This window comes from Lissotriton vulgaris, chromosome 1_1 (genome assembly GCF_964263255.1).
Source record: "Lissotriton vulgaris chromosome 1_1, aLisVul1.2, whole genome shotgun sequence".
NCBI classification, from domain to species: domain Eukaryota; kingdom Metazoa; phylum Chordata; class Amphibia; order Caudata; family Salamandridae; genus Lissotriton; species Lissotriton vulgaris.
In genome coordinates, this window is record NC_141685.1 from 1,486,133,228 (window position 1) to 1,486,147,146 (window position 13,919).

The window sequence follows — 13,919 nt, forward strand, 5'->3', positions numbered from 1 at the left end:
AGGAGGAGCCTGGGCAGAATGGGTGGGGTCAGACAGCAGAGGAGGGGCTTAGGAGGAGCCTAGTCAGATTGGGTGGGGTCAAATAGGAGGAGGAGGAGCCTGGGCAGAATGGGTAAGGTCATAGAGGAGGGGCTTAGGAGGAGCCTAGTCAGATTGGGTGGGGTCAGAGAGAAGGGGTATAGGAGGAGCCTGGGCATAATGGGTGGGGTCAGACAGCAGAGGAGGAGGGGTTTAGGAGGAGCCAAGTCAGAGTGGGTGGGGTCAAATAGGAGGGGTATAGGAGGAGCCTGGGCAGAATGGGTGCGGTCAGACGGGTATGGGAGGAGCCTGGGCAGAATGGGTGGGTCAGACAGCAGAGGAGGGGCTTAGGAGGAACCTAGTCAGATTGGGTGGGGTCAAATAGGAAGAGCCTGGGCAGAATGGGTGGGTTCAGAGAGGAGGGGTATAGGAGGAGCCTGGGCAGAATGGGTGGGGTCAGACAGCAGAGGAGGGGTTTAGGAGGAGCCAAGTCAGAGTGGGTGGGGTCAAATAGGAGGGGTATAGGAGGAGCCTGGGCAGAATGGGTGCGGTCAGATGGGTATGGGAGGAGCCTGGGCAGAATGGGTGGAGTCAGAGAGGAGGGGGTATAGGAGGAGCCTGGGCAGAATGGGTGGGGTCAGACAGCAGAGGAGGGGTTTAGGAGGAGCTTAGTCAGAATGGGTGGGGTCAGACAGCAGAGGAGGGGCTTAGGAGGAGCCTAGTCAGATTGGGTGGGGTCAGAGAGGAGGGGTATAGGAGGAGCCTAGTCAGATTGGGGTCAGAGAGGAGGGGTATAGGAGGAGCCTAGTCAGATTGGGGTCAAATAAGAGGGGTATAGGAGGAGCCTGGGCAGAATGGGTGCAGTCAGACGGGTATGGGAGGAGCCTGGGCAGAATGGGAGGAGTCAGAGAGGAGGGGGGTATAGGAGGAGCCTGGGCAGAATGGGTGGGGTCAGACTGGTATGGGAGGAGCCTGGGCAAAATGGGTGGGGTCAGACAGCAGAGGAGGGGCTTAGGAGGAGCCTAGTCAGATTGGGTGGGGTCAGAGAGAAGGGGTATAGGAGGAGCCTGGGCAGAATGGGTGGGGTCAGACGGGTATGGGAGGAGCCTGGGCAGAATGGGTGGAGTCAGAGAGGAGGGGGTATAGGAGGAGCCTGGGCAGAATGGGTGGGGTCAGACAGCAGAGGAGGGGCTTAGGAGGAGCCTGGGCAGAATGGGTGGGGTCAAATAGGAGGGGTATAGGAGGAGCCTGGGCAGAATGGGTGGGGTCAGAGAGGAGGGGGTATAGGAAGAGCCTGGGCAGAATGGGTGGGGTCAGACAGCAGAGGAGGAGGGGCTTAGGAGGAGCCTAGTCAGATTGGGTGGGGTCAGAGAGGAGGGGTATAGGAGGAGCCTAGTCAGATTGGGGTCAAATAAGAGGGGTATAGGAGGAGCCTGGGCAGAATGGGTGCAGTCAGACGGGTATGGGAGGAGCCTGGGCAGAATGGGTGGGGTCAGACAGCAGAGGAGGGGCTTAGGAGGAGCCTGGGCAGAATGGGTGGGGTCAGACAGCAGAGGAGGGGCTTAGGAGGAGCCTAGTCAGATTGGGTGGGGTCAGAGAGGAGGGGTATAGGAGGAGCCTAGTCAGATTGGGTGGGGTCAAATAGGAGGAGCCTGGGCAGAATGGGAGGAGTCAGAGAGGAGGGGGGTATAGGAGGAGCCTGGGCAGAATGGGTGGGGTCAGACTGGTATGGGAGGAGCCTGGGCAAAATGGGTGGGGTCAGACAGCAGAGGAGGGGCTTAGGAGGAGCCTAGTCAGATTGGGTGGGGTCAGAGAGAAGGGGTATAGGAGGAGCCTGGGCAGAATGGGTGGGGTCAGACGGGTATGGGAGGAGCCTGGGCAGAATGGGTGGAGTCAGAGAGGAGGGGGTATAGGAGGAGCCTGGGCAGAATGGGTGGGGTCAGACAGCAGAGGAGGGGTTTAGGAGGAGCCAAGTCAGATTGGGTGGGGTCAAATAGGAGGGGTATAGGAGGAGCCTGGGCAGAATGGGTGGAGTCAGAGAGGAGGGGGTATAGGAAGAGCCTGGGCAGAATGGGTGGGGTCAGACAGCAGAGGAGGAGGGGCTTAGGAGGAGCCTAGTCAGATTGGGTGGGGTCAGAGAGGAGGGGTATAGGAGGAGCCTAGTCAGATTGGGTGGGGTCAAATAGGAGGAGCCTGGGCAGAATGGGAGGAGTCAGAGAGGAGGGGGGTATAGGAGGAGCCTGGGCAGAATGGGTGGGGTCAGACTGGTATGGGAGGAGCCTGGGCAGAATGGGTGGAGTCAGAGAGGAGGGGCTTAGGAGGAGCCTAGTCAGATTGGGTGGGGTCAAATAGGAGGAGCCTGGGCAGAATGGGAGGAGTCAGAGAGGAGGGGGTATAGGAGGAGCCTGGGCAGAATGGGTGAAGTTAAACATCATGGAGGGCATGGATGGAATGGGATTGTGCTGATTTTGCAGTGTTTTTCGATTTTTGGGGGTGTTCATGGGGAGGGACAGGCCATGTGGCTGGGGGCCATTTTGAGTGCTGCTACAGGCACTGGCCATGTGCTGGGAGGCAAGTGGCCATTTTGAATGCAGGCATTGTTGTTAGGCCTGCAACCATTTTGCCTACTTTTCAACCTTTATGCCCAGGGGTAGTGAGTCTTGCATGGGCCTAGTCTTTCTGTGGGTTGTCTTGAATTTAAACATCATGGAGGGCATGGATGGAATGGGATTGTGTGGATTTTTCAGTGATTTTCGTTTTTTGGGGCTGTACTTGTGGCCTTTTCACCAGGGGTATTTGAGTCTAGCATGGGCCTAGTCTTTCTGTGGGGTGTCTTGAACTTAAACATCATGGAGGGCATGGATGGAATGGGATTGTGCTGATTTTTCAGTTTTTTTCCGATTTTTTTGGGGTGTATAACTGAACTGAATGTTCCTCTGTCTTCCATTGTTTTTAGGTGCACAAGACTCAAGAGAACCACCAGTGCCAGGAAGAAGTCCTGCTTCGGTGTGTGTGTGCAGCATAACGTCACGCGACGTCACGTCTGGCCTCAGACAACTCTACAATTCGTGCAACTGCGGCCTGCTGTCTGACCTGCTCTGAAGAAGATGGCCCCAAAAAAAGGTGTCCGTAGCTCCTCTAGCAAGAAAGTTGCTAGTAAGGAGCAGAAGAAGCAAGTTACCAAGGAGGCTGGTGTGCCAACCGCCACGTTTTTTGGGAGCAAAAAAAAAAGTATGCCTGCAGCAGCAGCAGGATCTGCTGGGGACCAAGCTGGGAGCAGCACCCCCGCTCCATTGGGTTCAGTGCCTCCACCACCACGCCAACTTAAGTCAAAGCCCTTGAGTGCTTCAGAGGCAGTCAGTGTACTTCTCCAATCACCATCGACCAGTGATGTTGGCTCATCGCAAGAAAGTAGCAGCAATGTCCCTGAATCAACACAGGTTGTTGTAACTCATCTGACAAGTGTTGAACAACCACAGCCGCAACAACAACACCATGTGCAAGTACAAGCCCAAGTACATGTGGAAGGAGAGGCAGCAAAAGGAGATGCGCAAGCAGAGGTGCATGGAGGGTCACAAGTGCCCACAATAGTTGTTCCTCCCGAAGTAGGGGCACATCAGGAAATCGACAATCAAGCCGAGGTATCATTGGAAGCCACTCCTCCTGATGATCATTCATTGTCTTCCACATCCCTAGCAATGAAAAGATCAAGGTTGGTGTCTACATCTTCTTCAAGCCCACCTCCTTCTGATGAGACGGATCCCAATTGGGAACCAGCACCACTGCCGTCTGAGAGTGAGGCACACCATGATCTGACAAAGGTACCTAAGCGTAAAAGGAAGGTCGTCGAAAAACTCATAGCTATGGAGTGTGATGAGGCTCAACAAGAAGTGACGGATACTGCTGCTGATGAAGCCTCTCACGATGACGACGAGCCAGTCATCACAAAGGTCACTGCAGCCCCAGCGGGCATGCAGCAAAGAGACATTGTGACCCTATCCCGAGAAGCTGCTGAGCGTGATGATGATGTCGACGAGGAGGCAATGGAAATACAACAATCATTGGATTTGGAGTTAACTAGTACACCAACACCTACCGCTTCCATATTTCTTCCTCGCAAGAAGGGACCTCGATCCACCTCGACCTCAATTCGTGGTGGTGAAAGTGCAAAACGTACTGAAGTTCGGCAATCCACATCCTCCACTTCATCTGGCATTAGCAGCAGGACCACCACCACCAGTATCGCCGCCTCCTCCGGCCCCCAAAGACATTTCAAGTCTCCAGTTTGGGACTTCTTTAGTGTTTGCCCAAAAATGGAAAACGTAGCCATTTGTAGCATTTGTAAGCTTCGAGTTAGTCGTGGTAAGTTTGGTACCAACTATGGTACCGGAGGCCAGAGAGGTCATCTTAGGAGAGCGCACCCTGTCCAATGGTTTCCGCACCTAGAGGCGTTCAAGGAAGCCAGAATTGCACGTAATGAAAATGTTGATTTTTCATCTGATGATGACGAGGAGGAAGAAGACGATTCAAACACTTCACTTACACCCAGTACCCCTGTCAGCAGCACACCCCATGTGAGGCACACTAAGAGTGTGGGAGAGAGTGAGACATCAATGCGGAAAAGTTCATCAGCGAGCGTAACTGGGTCGAAGATATCATCATCATCCCGTAAATCCTTGGTCCAGGGCAACATTAAAAAGATGTTGTTTACAGAAGCGCAATATGAACGCAACCACCCACTGACGCGTCTGTATAACACTAAGCTGGCTAAAATGCTAGCTCTGGACCTTCTCCCTTTTTCTTTTGTAGAAGGGGTTGGTTTTCTAGAATTAGTGGCAGAGCTCTGCCCTAAATGGAAGGTTCCTAGCCGGTTCTATTTTGCCCGAGTTGCGGTTCCAGCACTACATGAAGATGTTCTGAAGGTGATTGGGGCAGCTTTGCAGAAGAGTGCTGTTCACACTATACATCTGACAACAGACATGTGGACCAGTGGCGCAGGCGCTGATTACATGTGCATCACTGCACACTGGGTCTCTTTTTCAGGGGCTAAAGCAAAGCTAAACACAGGTGTTGACACGGACATTGTTTTTAAAGCTGCTCGGAAACATGCAACACTAGCCATGTTTGGTTTGGAGAAACGTCACACAGCAGAAAACATTTTGGATGGCTTTAACACAAAGGTCCTTAACTGGCTGTCCCCACTAAAACGCCAGGTTGGTTATGTTTCCACGGACAATGGCGCCAATATAGTTAAGGCCATGAGGAAGGGTGACTATTTCAGAGTGCCGTGTTTGGCGCACTGTATAAACCTGGTTGTCCAAAAATTCTTGAGTAATAAAGGCAGTGCAGCGTACAGAGTATTGGACACCTGCCGAAAAATGTGCAACCATTTCAGCCATTCTTTTAAGGCCCGGAAGCAGCTGAGGAGCCTGCTATATCAACGTCAAATGCCAGTGAAAGCACTCATCCAGGAGGTGGTAACACGTTGGAACTCAACCTTCTACATGCTTGAGCGTCTGTATGAGCAGTATACGGTACTCGATCAATATTTCTTGACAGAGGGTACAGAGGACCTGAGGATGGGTGCGGCGCAATGGAACATAGTTCAAAGCCTGACACGCATGCTTCGTCCTTTTGAGTTCTTCACGCGTGCAGTCAGCAAGGAGGACTGTAATTTGGGAAAAGCTATCCCATTGTTGTACATGCTGGAGGACCAACTGAAGGAGGTGTGTTCTGTGTTTGAAAAAGATGTAAAAAACCAAGACTCTTTTGATCTGGCTGTGAAATTATTAGAGCTCCTACAAGGTGATGAACGTCTTAAAACGATCCACTCAGAAGAGCATTACATTTGTGCTACTATTCTGGATCCACGCTACAAAAAGGCGTTGGCAGGCCAAGCATTCTTTCCTTTTGATGATGAACATGTTCCAAAGTACAAACGTTGGCTAGCCTTGTCAGCCAAGAGGTTTGAAAGAGAACGGCTGAAAATTGAAGGAAATGGCAGTACATCAGCAGGCCATCCCCAGTCAAAACAATCCACTTCTGCACCTGTGGCTGTGGCACAAGTGACCTCTCAGCCGTTAAAGACACCGGCAACCGGATCATCTGCACCAGACACAACAGAAACATTGGAGGCTGAAGAGGATTGGCTAGCTCTGTGTGGGTTTGGTTCTCAAAAGGTCAGAGGCACAGCAAGAGCTAAGCAAAGTGGAGGAACCTTGGATGAGGACCTTGAGTCGATGGTGAAGGACTATCTGAATGACTCAACAGAGGTCTATGTTAATTCTGACCCATTGGCGTATTGGCATGGGAAAAAAGAATTGTGGCCACAGCTCACCAACCTGGCTTTAAACTACTTGTCTTGCCCACTCGCAAGCGTGTCTTCTGAACGTGTTTTCAGTGCTGCTGGTGGCATTGTAACTCCCAAACGGAGCCGCCTCTCGCCCAAAAATGTGGAGAGGTTAACAATGATCAAGATGAATCAGCACCTCATACCACCAGATTTCAGAGTACGAGAAATCGCGCCGGGTGAAGACGAGGTGGCCAGCAACATAGATGAGGGAATTTCTACTCTGTCAGGTGACACTGAGCTCACCCTGCCTGAATTCGCAGAGTATGATGACGAAGCCTTATTCTCATTCCTGGACCGTGATACTGAGCCCTGAAAATGAGACAACGAATCAATAACTTTCTTTTTCGTCCTTATTCACTTTTATTCCTGTGTGTCTGTCTTTCTTTGTTGTGCACAGTGAATATATTTCAAACTTTAATCAGATAATCACAAAAACAAGCCCATCAGCAGAACGGTCTTCACTGGTTTGCTAATTGATTTGAAGTTGCCGCAGTCTGGATTCCTCAGGTTCACAAGTTCAGAAGAACATGCTCCTCTATCCTCCTCCTTCAGACTCCTATTTCCATCAAACCAGAGGGCTGGTTTACGCCCAATGAAGAAAGACTCATCACTTGTGGGGGTGTTGTTCTACCTCTTTGCAGGTGAGTTGACGGCTCTGGGACCATTGTTGGGAAGCTCTAATACCGGATAAAAGTGTTTTGGACCAAATCCGAGGCGCAAATTTTTTTGTGTTTTTGCTGACTTGCTTGCCTTTGAGGTGCTCTTAGGGGGGGTTCCGTCTGTTTGTGGGTGAGTTTCGGGGTCTGGGAGCACTGCTGGGACACTCTAATCTTGATTGCATTTGCTTTTCAGGAAATCCGTGGTGGCAACCCCGACTTATGGCGTAGCTACGCAGCGCGTTTGGACCGAAGGCCGAGAAATATTGCAAGTATGAGATTTTGCTTTTGGCCTGTTTGGGGGTGTTATGCTTCTTGGCGGGTGGGTTGGCCGGTCTTGGGGCATTCCTGGGAAGGTCTAATACCGGGTTGAAGTGGTTGGGACAAAATCCAGGCCGATTTTTTTTTTGCTATTTCTGACATTTTGCTCAATGTATCGTTTTCGGGGGCCTGTTTGTGGGGCTTCCTGGTGTTTGTGGGTGAGTTTCGGGGTCTGGGAGCACTGCTGGGACACTCTAATCTTGATTGCATTTGCTTTTCAGGAAATCCGTGGTGGCAACCCCGACTTATGGCCTAGCCACGCAGCGCGTTTGGACCGAAGGCCGAGAAATATTGCAAGTATGAGATTTTGCTTTTGGCCTGTTTGGGGGTGTTATGCTTCTTGGCGGGTGGGTTGGCGGGTCTTGGGGCATTCCTGGGAAGGTCTAATACCGGGTAGAAGTGGTTGGGACAAAATCCAGGCCGATTTTTTTTTTGCTATTTCTGACATTTTGCTCAATGTAGCGTTTTCGGGGGCCTGTTTGGGGGGCTTCCTGGTGTTTGTGGGTGGGTTTCGGGGTCTGGGCGCACTGCTGGCTATATATACTTTACTTTGCAAGAGGTTTGAAGCAAATCCATGGTGGCAGAGGGGAGTTAGGGCCTAGCTGCAGAGCGCGCGCGGAGTGATTTGGGAAATTTGGGAAAAACTGACTAAGTCCCCATTTTTGTACTTTTGCTCTTTGGCTGTTTGGGGGTCTTCTACTCGTTTTCTCCTGGGTTGACGGCGCTGGGGCCATTGCTGGGAAGCTCTAATACCGGATAAAAGTGGTTTGGACCAAATCCCAGGCAGAATTTTTTTTGTGTTTTTGATGACTTGCTTGCCTTTGAGGTGCTCTTAGGGGGGGTTCCGTCTGTTTGTGGGTGAGTTTCGTGGTCTGGGAGCACTGCTGGGACACTCTAATCTTGATTGCATTTGCTTTTCAGGAAATCCGTGGTGGCAACCCCGACTTATGGCCAAGCTACGCAGCACGTTTGGACCGAAGGACGAGAAATATTGCAAGTATGAGATTTTGCTTTTGGCCTGTTTGGGGGTGTCGTGTTATGCTTTTTGGCGGGTGGGTTGGCGGGTCACTCTTGGGGCATTCCTGGGAAGGTCTAATACCGGGTAGAAGTGGTTGGGACAAAATCCTCGCGGAAAAGCCTTTTGGCACTTTTTGTAACTTAGGGTTCGTTAGGGTTAGCCCTAGCAGCAGGATTGCATGTGTTTCGGGGTGTTCTAGATTTTTGCAACTGAGTTCTGGGGTCTTAGAGCACTCGTGAGAATGTGTAATTTTAGTTGCAAGTCATTTGAAGAAAATCCATGGTGGGAAAGGGGGGATTTGGCATAGTTAAAGAAAGCCTTTGCCACTATTCTTAACTTGGGGTTCGTTAGGGTTAGCAGTATTTCTATTGCATGTGTTTGGGTGGGGGGGTTTTCGAGTCTTGGAGCGATGCTGGCTATGGATACTTTTGCTTGGTTGCTTGCAAGTGGTTTGAATGCAATCCACGGTGGGTAAGGGGTAATTAGTAAGGGGGTACTTCGGCCTACTTTTACTTTCAAAGTAAGTTTTGTCACCAGTTTTCTGCTAGGCCTCGTTTTTTGAGATTTGATTGGGGGTCTTCTACATTTTTGCGACTGGCTTTAGTAAGGGTCTGGGTGGGAGCACTGCTGGGAAGATCTAATTTTGTTCTAAAACACAGTTTACAGTACACCTAGCTTGAGGGGAAAGATCCGCTACATTAATTTGCCCCTACTTATTTATCCTTCAAAAGGTGACTCAGACAGAGTACGCACTTTCAAAAATATTGTACTGTCTACTAGGAAAATCAAAGTGTGACTTTTTGCACTCCACAGCCTACATACCTTATATTTATTTATCAGTGGTGTTGTAATATTATATCACTTCCTGTTTTTCGTTGAATAATTACAGGCCGGGTTTCAGTCTCTGCAATGGGGAAAAAAGGATGGAGTCAGGCTTCACATTAGCGAGCCACAATTCAGCATCAGGCAGGCAGTGGACAGGGTGTCTTCTGGTGACCAACATCGATGGACGAAGCGTCGGCTGCAATGGAGGAGTGCCGCTAATAAGAGGATTTTTTTTCTGCAGGCAACTTACTTACCACTTTCAACAGGACAACTACAACAACATAGATACAGTATCCCTTGCCTTTTTCTCTGACTGTGACTGCATTTCTTGGATCTCTCTCTGCTTCTAAATTGATCCCTTAACACATCACTTAGTCCACTCCACTATCACATCTGCACCACACATAGTCATTTGTAAGTGCTCCTACGTAATTCGCAAGTCGCAGCACGCCCCAGCCCGTAGAGGACTGGGATGGCCCCAATGATGAAGCATGTCACCAAGGGGCAACCCTGGTGAGTGAGGGGACACCTAGAAAAAGAGCAATTTCTCCTTTTCTATCTACTATACCTTCCAGACCAACCCCATTGAGTGTTGTGAATGGATTTATAGTGACCAGCAAGGCTCTCAGGTATCTGGCTACAGAGACCTTATGTTGAATATAGTTATCAATATTTCCACACACGCCCTGTACTGTCGCATTCTTTCTTCCACAGTTGTCGAAAGTACTACTTACTTTTCACTGACATGCATGCAGTAGTGTATGCACTTTCAAAGATTGATGGATAGGTTTGTACCCAAAGAATTGTTTATGTTCAATTGTTTGTCTATGCTGTGCTTTTTTTACAGGGTGTCTTCTGGTGACCAACATCGATGGACGAAGCGTCGGCTGCAATGGAGGAGTGCCGCTAATAAGAGGATTTTTTTTCTGCAGGCAACTTACTTACCACTTTCAACAGGACAACTACAACAACATAGATACAGTATCCCTTGCCTTTTTCTCTGACTGTGACTGCATTTCTTGGATCTCTCTCTGCTTCTAAATTGATCCCTTAACACATCACTTAGTCCACTCCACTATCACATCTGCACCACACATAGTCATTTGTAAGTGCTCCTACGTAATTCGCAAGTCGCAGCACGCCCCAGCCCGTAGAGGACTGGGATGGCCCCAATGATGAAGCATGTCACCAAGGGGCAACCCTGGTGAGTGAGGGGACACCTAGAAAAAGAGCAATTTCTCCTTTTCTATCTACTATACCTTCCAGACCAACCCCATTGAGTGTTGTGAATGGATTTATAGTGACCAGCAAGGCTCTCAGGTATCTGGCAACAGAGACCTTATGTTGAATATAGTTATCAATAATTCCACACACGCCCTGTACTGTCGCATTCTTTCTTCCACAGTTGTCGAAAGTACTACTTACTTTTCACTGACATGCATCCAGTAGTGCATGCACTTTCAAAGATTGATGGATAGGTTTGTACCCAAAGATTTGTTTATGTTCACAATTGTTTGTCCATGCTGTGCTATTTTTTCTTGTCTCCCAAAACCTTTCCCAAAAACCCCCGTACCCATCCATATTTCAAACCCTAACCCTCTTCCCCCGGGCTGTGTGGTTTGCATTGATGTGTGACTAAATTACAGCAATAAATCCACACACTTGCTGGGGAGGATAAGGTGATAGCAACAGGCTGGTGAAGAAATCCGAGGATATATTCTTACTCTGATTGACAAAGACCCATGGCTAATGTCAAAGAACTTCAACCGAATTAGTTATACTTTAACATTTGTTAGGCTACAATGTGGCACTGTTCTAGTGTACTTCTGTCACCTGCTATATTCTCTATTGTACCGTTGTATTGCTCAGGAGGACAAACCAGATTTCATTTTCTTTTTTTTCATAGGCATGCAACTGCCACTGTGTCACACCACTAGTACCACCGCTATGAGGAAATTTTATCCGCCCAGGATTGCCAACCTTATTCGCTGTTTCCCGTGGAGCCAGCCCTGGGCCTAGCCCTACTTGCAAACAGAAATTACAGGTAAGATAGACGTTTGGTTGGAGGTAGTATAATGGAGTATTAGGAGAGACGAGAGATTGGATTGACGGTAGTACTACTAAAGTCCTAGGACTATTCAGGAAAACAAACTTACTGTTAAACCCCCACCCACCAGACTCAAAAGCAGTAAAAACAGGTATGGTCAGATAAAGTTTCAAAAAGTATATTTTTATAGCCCTAACAAAATGATCTCCCGCAAGACCCTCCCTAACCCCAACGATTGTCCTTCAAAAGTCCCCAAAAATCCCAACTCCCAATTCCCACCCCCCAAAAGTCTCTAAAAAAGGGGCAAGGGACACTATGGCAGGGTGCTGTTGGAATTAGCAGCCAGGGCATTATGCTCCTTGCGGAGGGTGGCAAGTTCGAAGCGGAGGCCCTCCACCACGTTCTTATAGTTATGGACCTCCTGCTCCAGGTAGGACAGTCTGAGGGATAAGCGGCGCCGGTGTGCCTTGCAAATCCTGTGAGGGGCAGCTGCTTTCTTTGCTGCTGGGCGGTGGCGTTTGGCTTTGGTATCACCGCTCCGTACCGCTGGAGCACTGCGCTGGCTGGCAGCCCGCACGGAGGAGGATGCAGCTGTCCCAGTGGACGTTGTTGTTGTACCAGACTGCGTCTCCTCCTCCTCCAGGGCCACCAGCCGCCGATATTCAGCGACAGTGGCATCCAGCCTCCGTTGCCGAACCATTCGAGCCAGCTCCTTCCTCCTTGATGGTGTCTTGGATTTGGAAGGAGCAACTACATGAAAAAAGAAAGACATAGTCTGTAACCAATGCTCCTTAAGATTAACACAAAATGATTGAGCAGAAAGTTGTCACAGTACAAGTAGCAAATTGAAAGCACAGTACATAACTATTGAGGACAGTATCTATGTAACCTCCGACTTCTTCATCCTTGCTCTAACATTAGTGGGAGTTTCAGGAACAAATTCTACGAGCACTATGGACTTCCATTACAGTCGACTATGACAGTACACCACTCTTATTCTTCTTCTTCTTTCTTGTTTAGGAAAATTGGTACGTTATCTTATGCAAGCCGGCATAATGCCAGCGCAGTGAACTTGCACCCGAGAAAAACAGACGCACACCATGGTGAGTGAGACAGACTTGCGTTACTGTACCGGTCCAGTACATGCAGGTGGTGAAGCTCTTACTTTTCTATTACGGGTGGCACTGAGAATACTCTGTTAAAAGGGCTACTGCTTAATTAATTTAGCTTTCACCCTACAGTGCAAATGAGTATTAGAAAAGGAAAATGAAGAAGCTAAATTATCTGATTATCTATCACTTCACATGGGATGTATTTGATGACATATGGGATGACTTTAGGTGCTTTGCTTATTATTGAGTGAACAGTGATACCCCCACACATGAATGACGTACTACTACTAAACTAAAGTTATTAAGAGAGGTAGGGAGTGTCCACCGTAATAACCGGATATATGCTGTGCTTGCAGTTGCAATACAAACTACTGCTACTATTCATGGTAGTATTTGGACAACGTTACAACTTCTTTTCCTTGCCTTTCCTACACTGGAACGGACGTGCGGGTGCGGTGTTACATGCTCTTCAAAGTAACACTTAGTTCATCCAGGGACCGTCTACTCTCTCTATATACACATATGCTATCTAAGAGTCAGATAGTACCATGAATGATCCAGGCATCCATCCATTCAAAGTATATTGCACACATACAGTTTCTGTCTCACCCACCCAGGCTGTTCTCCTTCCACCCATCCTTGCTTCATCATTCACCCAGCCATGCACCATACCATTTTCTTACCTTCCCAGCCACCTCGGGGACCAAGCAAACACATATCATTCTTCTTTGCCAGTCATCATTACATTTCTCGTGCTTCCACACTTACTTACACCCTTCTTTCGCTTTTCGTTCATCCCATCCATCAAGTTCACCTCAGATCTGATTGGGATTCTTCTCGCCAAAAACTTCACAGCTAAGTCGAAGTACATTTAGAGGAGGCTACTACCTGCTTTTTTTATAATACACCCGTGCAGAAAGCATACTCTGCAGTCTTCAATCTCAATGACTAAGGAATGTATAGCTTACCTCTGCCCGCCACTACCGTGTGAACCCTCACAGGCATGTCCTTGTCCGGCACTTGCACCGCCTCCTCCCCAGAGTTGTCCTCCTCGTCCAATGCCACCACCACCTCCGCGCTGGCCCCGTCTCCAGATGTTCCACCTACAAAGTACATTTAATAATGTTAGAATACACCACTCACTACTATATAATATTTGGTCTAGGAGGAAGAAAGAATTGTGAAAAAAACGGTATACAATTTAATAATTTATGACTGTGTACTCTAGAGTAAAAATGTCCCTTTTTCCAGGGAAGGCTGTTGTCTTGCTGCACTTGTTGGCACAACTGATGAATGTTTGCTTTTTACTTTTTAACACGCACCACTTTTTCTCCTAACAGACAGAACCTTGACTTCTAAGAACACGAGCAGGATCAAGTTCAAACCAGGTGAGAGCTCGGCTCGACCACAAGAAATGTGTCCAATTAATCGTCAGCACTAAGCACTTTTCCATTTTCAGTTACACGTTCACTTTTATGACAAACTTGAATTTAATAAATGTGTTTACTTTTAATAAAGCTTTTAAACTTAACTAGACTCTGTGGTTTTTGGTCCTCCAGACTAGAGTGGA